This window comes from Triticum urartu, chromosome 4A, assembly GCF_056163025.1.
Source record: "Triticum urartu cultivar PI428250 chromosome 4A, HENAU_Tu73, whole genome shotgun sequence".
NCBI lineage: Eukaryota > Viridiplantae > Streptophyta > Magnoliopsida > Poales > Poaceae > Triticum > Triticum urartu.
The window spans coordinates 426,908,396-426,917,493 of NC_141876.1; the positions used below are offsets into that span (position 1 = coordinate 426,908,396).

Below are 9,098 nucleotides of genomic sequence, written 5' to 3' on the forward strand. Positions count from 1 at the left end.
AGTACGTGCCCTATGTCCATATATGTGTTGGTAAGGTCTACACCAACGGATTAGTATCCGTTGCCGTTGGTGGCGTTGGAAGGGTCTACAACAACACATACAATTGCGTTGGTAATCGGCATGTAGAAATGTTGCAAGATAGCAACATATATATCTACAGGCTAACAACAGTTCATATACGTTGCTGACTGCCCTACACAAACGAATTTCCACATAACAAATTAGTGTGGCACTTCCAAGCATCTGTACTTAGCATGAACAATACTGGTATTTTATATATTACAAACAATAGTGCAAGGAGCAGCAATCCACCAAATAGAAAGATCTCATATATTTACTCAACTCGGTTGCATTACATGGAACACAATCTGAAAAATATATTACATGATTTCCTATATATTAACCATGAAACTGATATTCTATATAGTAAATCTAAAACTATCTGGTAGTAGCCCCATTCTCCACCATTCTATCAATAACTTAGCCATGCATCATCTTCGTCTTCATCTTCCCGCACCCTTCATGCTGGATGACAAGCTTCTCTATGAACTTCCTGCAGATACATTCTATGATATTGTTATAGGATGAATCACCATCACCCTGTCCATTGTTCAGAACTAGAGCTGACTAGCAAAGCGCCATTGCAATAGATTAAATAAACATAACGAAAGTTCAGCATGAGGAGATGGAGGTTGCATGTAACAGTTAAATATTCTGGCATTGATCATTTATCGAAGGAAGGTTCACATCAGTTCAGTGTATTGTAAATGATCAAGAAAAATCCTTGCCGTTTCTTATTCCTGGCTGAGGATCGATTTAGATGTAACCAGAACGTATAATTGTGAACTAGGCATGGCACTCTGTCAAGCACTCATCTTGAAATTTGTTCCCTCAAACTTTCTCTTTTCTTTAGCCATATGTTGCAAGCCAAACATACATTAGGACCATATATCTAACATACAGATATGCATGTCGTAACGAACAAGGTTCCCTCTTAGTACAAATAGAGAAGTCATATATCTAACATATAGATATGCATCTAGAATATAGTATCCACACAAAAATGTATATTGTATACTACGATTGGTTAATTGCAACTTTAAGATAGCCACACACACACACACACACACAGTTACTTTTTTGTCCAGCCAACTAAATAAAGAAGAGTAACTTGAACTAACCTCACAAAAAGAACTTGAACTAATAAGATAATGGAAACTAATTGTGTCATGCAGGTGTGCATTTCATTCCACAAAGCTTCTGTAGACCAACAAAAATCCCTTTGACAGCATCCTGTATGGCTAGTTGGGAATATAGTTCATGGATATAATTCTAACAAAGTTCGTTTATGTGTATTTTGTCGCCAGTTCCTCAAGGAAAGTCTAAAGCAACCTGCGATAAGTTCAGTAGAATTTCCATCTAAAGTGTTTTCTATATTATAAGCACCTTTCAAAAAAAGTTAAACTGGAAATGCAAAATGGAGCTCGAACTCCTGGTAGCTCTTTATCTGAAGCATCCATGTGCAAGAAGGTTGGTGAAATCACCATATTTGAGCATTTTATACTACTAGTCGTTAACCCCTATCCATTCACACGGGCTAGTGTTTATCTTGTGTGGCTTTGCATGTTTTCATCTCTTAACTTTCTACTGAGATCTTTACCAGTAAACTATAATTTGTGTTACATTTTTTTCTACCTTCAAATGAACTTTTTCTTCTAAATTTGCCGTTCAACATCAAACTCGCAACCTATAGTAAAATACTCGAGCAATAAAAATAAATAGTTCAAAAGTTTTGACGTAATGACTTCCGTTTTAAGAACTATATATCAGGGCATAACTAATCTTTTCTTGTGGAGGAGGAAATAACTAATCTAGTGCTTTTGTATATCATACACCATGGCCTGCTATCTTAGTATATTAATATTGTAATTGTTCTCACTGTTCACAGTACATTCAACTTCTAGATGATCTAGATACAAATAAGCTAACCACCCCCGCAAAAAAGTAACTACATTTTCATATATAATGAAGGGCACCATGATGTTTTGTCTGCCGCTTGAGCAGACAGTTATGATGCCCTACAGTATAAGAAATAAGGTCTGGGTTTGCAACATATTGGGTTCTATACAAATCAGTCCAAACGGACTTTCTTGACTCATCCTCATATCCCAACAAACTGTTCTCAAATGGAGTATATTGAAGCATGTATATTAGCAGATTGAAGTATAGTTTGAAAGAGCATGGAGAAGCATTAACACTACTATCTAGTGAACGCTCCACAAAAAGTTTCAAGCACACCATACCTTGCATTGCATTGATGCGTTGGCGAGAATTACAGCTTTACTCAGGTTCTCTGCAAGAACGCGTCTTTGACAGCAAGCTAGAGGCCCAGACCTGTAACACCACACTGGATTGATCGTGCTCAGCCCTTCCTTTAACCTAGCTGCAAGCGTTTCCTCTCCACCCACGTGTGCCTTGCCCTCGATCGTACTGACCTGCAGTACATCGGCCACCCTTTCCCCTCTAGGTGAATTGCTTTCAGCAGACAAGTGATCTGATGTTCTGATTCTACCACTTTAAGTCCTCCACCTCTCCGCTTGACAACACCCTGCAGAGATCATTTCCTGAAACATATAGCCATCTGGTCGGTGATGTTTTCTAGGGGACTAATGAAATACACCAAGTTGAATGAAAAATAATCATATATTGAAATTAATTAATAAGAATTAAGAAGGGAAACAGTGTGAGCTGTACATATAATGGACATTGATGTATATAATGAGATAGTACATAGATATGAACGACGCAAACTCCCTGTGTTTCGCATTGTCGTTGTTTCAATCAGAGTCGTACATGGTAGCAGTACTACGAGAGAAGGATAGAGGTACACAAGTAAGCGCTCAGTGTTATACAATCTGAAAGGCGGGAAGGAAAAGGGGAAGCTATGGGACAGAACGTCATCTTTAGGAATACTCTGATTCATGAAGGTGGAGTGGCATGGACGCCGGTGGCGGAGGTGGATCAGAATGAGTATCAAGGTCCCGCAGATCGCCATCACGATGGCCGGCAAAGAAGAATCTGCCATGGCCTGCCACACAAAGAACCAAGTGGGGTAAGAAAACAAGGGTCAGACGAGGAGTGACTTACTGAACCGTCAGTGGCGTCGGAGTCGAGGTTGCCGAGGCGGAGCAGCAACACCACCGCCGAGCCAGCAGCCGCGCGTGTGGAGATGTACCACGGGGACTGGGTAGTATGGCGAACCAGAGGAGGCGCGGGCGCTGGCGACCTGTGGCACCTAGGGTTGCTGCGGGCCGCATGTAGTGGCGCGGAAGACATCGCCATGGCGGGGGTCGGAGGAGAGCAGTGTGGGGCAGCTGGTCCGGTGAGCAACGGCGAGACAGAGCGCCGGAGCTAGCTGAATCAGAGGTGGTGGCGGCGGCGTTGTGGTCAGGGAGAGAAGAGATTTGGCTTGGCTGCGTGGTACTTGGACGGAGGAGGTAGCGCCCTAATGTGAAGGCTTTTTTTTCTGTAGATAATGTGAAGGTGGGCACGAGGAGGTTAGCAAATCATGGGAAGTGGGGGTGGGACTAGGAGGTGGCCCAAACAACCAACACATAGGTATGATTAGTTGGTAGACATGCCTTGTTATATGAGGGATTTTGTTGTAGGGTATACTGCTTCAGGAGGAGCCGGCACGAAGATAGAATCTGACTCTAGCGATGGCTCGACAGACGGCTTGAGGAGGCGTTGAAGGGCGACGCCGGTTGGTATTGCTTGACAGGTGGAGCCGATTCGTGCCAGGGCATCTACTTGCTCGTTTTCGTTTCTTGGCACATGGAGAAATCCGCATCCTTCAAAATATCCACTGAGTTGCTGTACGAGGAAGCGGTAGCTCGCCATGTTTGCATCTTTGGCGTCCCAGTCGCCTGACGACTGCTGGACCATCAAGTCAGAGTCACCATAGCACAAGATCCGACGAATGCCGAGCTCTTTGGCAAGCCGGAGCCCGTGAATGAGTGCATCGTATTCGGCGACATTGTTGGAGGCGGCAAAATGGATTTGCAGCACATATTTGAGCTTGTCGCCTTTGGGAGAGGTGAGGACGATGCCGACTCCCAAACCGGTGCGCATCTTGGAACCATGGAAATGCATCCGCCAATGGGTGGAGTCGGACGCTGGCGGCAGGTACTGGGTCTTGGCCCAGTCGACGAGGAAGTCGGCCAGCGCTTGTGACTTGATGGCGGTGCGAGGTTGGTAGTAGATGGTGTAGGGGGCCAAATCTATGGCCCATTTGGCCACTCGGCCCGAAGCATCTCTGCTTCCAATGATCTCAGCCAGTGGAGCTGTGCAGACTACATTGATTGGGTGCTCTTGAAAATACGGCTTCAATCTCTTGGCGGAAAAGTGCACGCCGTAGCACATCTTCTGGTAGTGGGGGTAGTTTTGCTTGGAGGTCGACAGTACTTCACTCAAATAATATACCGGTCTCTGGACTGGTAGTGCCTTGCCTTCCTCCTTGCTCTACCACGATGACTGTGCTGACCACTCGGCTGGTGGCGGCGATGTAGAGGAGCATGGGCTCCTTAGGAGTCGGAGCCGCCAGGACAGGTGGAGTAGTCAACATCTTTTTGAGCTGGAGAAAAGTGAAAGTGCAACTATTCCTAGGTGGTTTTGGTAATTCATAACAACATATAGCTCATTGAGCTAATGCTATTCCAATATGACTATTTCAGGAAAGCTCAATGATTGGCATGGCATGGATGTGAAAGTGGAACCCTCAAAATGCTAAGGACAAAGGATTGGCTCAAGCTCAAAAGCTCAAGACTCTTCATTTTATATTTTAGTGATCCAAGATCACATTGAGTCTTTAGGAAAAGCCAATACTATCAAGGAGGGATGAGGTGTTGCTTAATGAGCCTCTTGCTTCATGTGCTTAGTGATATGCTCCAAAACCCTCAACTATTTTCCCATATCCACATATGACCTAACCCTAAGCCAAACTCGGTCCTACCGATTCTTTCTATCCGGTGCCACCGAGTTTCACTTATCATAAGCCACTGCCAAACCCTAGCAATTCGGTTCTACCGATAGGGATCTCGGTCTCACCGAGATGGGATTGCAAACTCTCTGTTTCCCTTTCGTAACTTTTCGGTCTCACCGAAAGAGCGAATCGGTCCCACCGAGATTGCAATGTAAACTCTTTGTTTCCCTTTTGTAACTTTTCGGTCTCACCGAAAGAGCAAATCGGTCCCACCGAGTTTGCCTGACCAACTCTCTGGTTAGCTTATTACCAAACTCGGTCTCACCGAGTTTGTGTAATTGGTCTCACCGAGATTATGTTATGCCCAAACCCTAACCATATCGGTCCTACCGAGTTGCATGTTAGTCCCACCGAAAATCTCTAACGGTCACTAGGTTTACCTTTTCGGTCCGACCGAGTTTGTTGATTCGGTCCCACTGAGATTGGAAAACTATGTGTAACGGTTGGATTTTGTGTGGAGGCTATATATACCCCTCCACCTCCTCTTCATTCGTGGAGAGAGCCATCAGAACACATACACAATTCCAATTCATATGTTCTGAGAGAGAACCACCTACTCATGTGTTGAGACCAAGATATTCCATTCCTACCATATGAATCTTGATCTCTAGCCTTCCCCAAGTTGCTTTCCACTCAAATCTCCTTTCCACAAAATCCAAATCCTATGAGAGAGAGTTGAGTGTTGGGGAGACTATCATTTGAAGCACAAGAGCAAGGAGTTCATTACCTACACACCATTTGTTACTTCTTGAAGAGTGGTGTCTCCTAGATTGGCTAGGTGTTACTTGGGAGCCTCCGACAAGATTGTGGAGTTGAACCAAGGAGTTTGTAAGGGCAAGGAGATCGCCTACTTCGTGAAGATCTACCGCTAGTGAGGCAAGTCCTTCGTGGGCGATGGCCATGGTGGGATAGACAAGGTTGCTTCTTCGTGGACCCTTCATGGGTGGTTGCTTCTTCGTGGACCCTTCGTGGGTGGAGCCCTCCGTGGACTCGCGCAACCATTACCCTTCGTGGGTGGAGCCCTCCGTGGACTCGCGCAACCGTTACCCTTCGTGGGTTAAAGTCTCCATCAACGTGGATGTAGGATAGCACCACCTATCCGAACCACGGGAAAAACATCCGTGTCTCCAATTGCGTTTGAATTCTCCAAACCCTTCCCTTTACATTCTTGAAAATTGCATGCTTTACTTTCCGCTACCAATATACTCTTTGCATGCTTGCTTGAATTGTGTGATGATTGCTTGACTTGTCCTACAATAGCTAAAATTTGCCAAGAACTAAAATTGGGAAAAGGTTAAGTTTTTATTTGGTCAAGTAGTCTAATCACCCCCCCTCTAGACATACTTTTGATCCTACAAGTGGTATCAGAGCTTTGGTCTCCATTTGCTTTGATCCCCATAGCTTTTGGTGGTCATAGCCTTGGTTTCACAACCTAGGAGAGTATGGCGTCTAGCGAGGGAAATTATCACCATAGAGGTCCTTACTTTGATGGTACTAATTTTGCTAGTTGGAAGCATAAAATGAAAATGCATATTCTTGGACATAACCCTGCCGTTTGGGCTATTGTGTGTGTTGGTTTGCAAGGTGACTTCTTTGATGGGAAAGAACCAAACCGTGAAGCTACCGCGGATGAGTTGAAGATGTTGCAATACAATGCTCAAGCTTGTGATATTCTCTTCAACAGATTGTGCCCCGAAGAATTCAACAAAATCAGCCGTCTTGAGAATGCAAAGGAAATTTGGGACACTTTGATTGATATGCACGAAGGTACCGACTCCATCAAGGAATCCAAGTTGGATGTGCTTCAAAGTCAACTTGACAAGTTCAAAATGAAGGATGGTAAAGGTGTCGCTGAAATGTACTCTAGGCTTGCTCTCATCACAAATGAGATTGCCGGCTTAGGAAGTGAAGAGATGGCCGATAGATTCATCATCAAGAAGATTCTAAGAGCCTTGGATGGAAAATATGATACCGTGTGCACATTTATCCAAATGATGCCCAATTACAAAGATCTCAAGCCAACGGAGGTGATTGGAAGAATTGTTGCTCATGAGATGTCACGTAAGGATAAAGAGGAACTTCACAACAAATCAAGTGGTGCCTACAAAGCCTCATGTGAAGCCCCTACATCATCAAGTGAGAAACAAAACTTCAATGAAGAATTGAGCTTAATGGTGAAGAATTTCAACAAGTTCTACAAGAGTAGAAGCAAAGATAGAAGCTTCAAGTCAAGGTCCTACAATGACAAAAGATCTTCTAGTCGAGAGCGAAACTGCTACAGTTGTGGAAGACCCGGACACTATTCCAATGAGTGTACGGCTCCCTATAAGAGAAGAGAAGATTCTCCAAAAAGAAGAAGCAAAGAATCACCACCAAGAGAGAGAAGGAGTAGAGATGATCGTTATGAACGAAGATACTCACGGAGAAGCAAGGATTCGGAAAGGAAGGAAAAATCATCAAGGAGCTACACAAAACGAAGACATCAAGCTCATGTTGGTGAATGGGCATCCGGCTCCGACTCCGACAGCCACTCCGAGAGAAGTTATCACTCCGACTCCGAAGATACTCAAGATGAAGGTGTTGCCGGTCTAGCACTTGTGTCAACCAACTCCTACGACATATTTGACTCACCAAATGAAGGAATTGGAAGATGCTTCATGGCTAAAGGTCCTGAGGTAACACACCCCGAGTATGTTGATTTCAATAGTGATGAAGATGACTTGTTAGGTGATGATTTGCTTGTTGACAACTCTAGTGATGAATACTATGATGAAACGTCAATTAATCATGCTAATCAAGATAAAACGAATGACAATGATAAGGAGAAGATTGAGGCTCTAACTAAAGAACTAAACACTCTTAAGTTAGCTCATGAAACTATCTTCGAAGATCATCAAGAACTTTTAAGAGCTCATGAGAAATTACGCTTTGAAAAGCTCAATCTTGAGCAAGAGCATGAGTTCTTAAAAGCAATCAATGATGATCTCCGCAAGAAAAGTTCTTCTTACATTGCCAAGCGTTTACTCTTATCCACTTACATGACTCAAGTCAAGTCTAGTAACAAGAACAAGAAAGATTCTTCCTCTAGCAGTAACAATGATCATGCTAAATCCAATATTGTTGCTTCTAGTAGTTCTCTTGATTCCACTAATGATTCTCTTAGCCAAGTTACACTTGAGCAAGAAAATAGCTTATTGAAGGGAATTATAGAGAAAGGAGTGTACAAAAGCCTTGCCGGGAGTAAGTAATTCGAGGAAATTGTGCGCAAGTAAGGAATGCACCGGAAGAATCAAGGTGTTGGTTTTGAACGAAAGTTCAATGCCAATGGAGTTGAGTGGGAAGAAGATCAATACCCCAAGACAAAGTTTGTTCCTCAACAAGAGAAGTATGATACTTCTTTCAAGGGGACACAAGCTCAAGATGATCTTCCACCACAAGACTACAAGCAAAAAGGTAAGGACAAGCTTCAAGAGGAAATTGATGCATTTGAAGAAGCTCCTAAGACCTTAGTCAAGTGGATTCCCAAGACTACTTCAAGTTCCACTTCATCAAGTACGACTACAACTCCAAGGATTCCCATCAAGATGGTGTGGATCCAAAAGAAGAAGAACTAGAGAGTTCTTGAGGGTGACTCCGCCAACATACTTCACTCTTATCATTTTTGCAAGAACAAGTGCAATCAACTTCCACATCTTGCACTAGTTCAAGGAGTCATAAACCCTATTGTTGGTAAGACAAGGGACAAGGTAACCTAAAAGTTTTCATGGACATCATCTTGTGTGTGCATCACTCTATGTCTATGGATATCCTTGTTTGTTCCTTGTGGGACTAACCCATGTAGGTATTGAAAGTGCAATTCACTCAAATGGATAGCTCCAAGTGATCTACATCAACATTGAGCATCCACATCTTCAACATCTACATGAAGTCATCATCGACAAAACCCGAGGTTAGTTCATCCCTCTAAGGGAGGATATCACATCTAGGGGGAGCTTTACTCTAAGACTTGAGCTAAAGCAACTCTAAAGATGCGAACACAACAATGCTTTATGTAAAA

The 9,098-nt window shown here is 43.5% G+C and overlaps 1 long non-coding RNA gene across 1 annotated transcript; it reads right to left on the reverse strand.

Annotated features, from left to right (window-relative positions):
- Positions 1–316: 316 nt before the first annotated feature.
- LOC125551889 (uncharacterized) lies at positions 317–3,692 on the reverse strand. Its single transcript, XR_007303306.2, has 2 exons — positions 2,304–3,692; positions 317–553 (listed from the first exon to the last, which is right to left on the reverse strand). It is a non-coding gene; the product is annotated as an uncharacterized LOC125551889 (long non-coding RNA).
- Between the last annotated feature and the right edge of the window lie 5,406 nt (positions 3,693–9,098).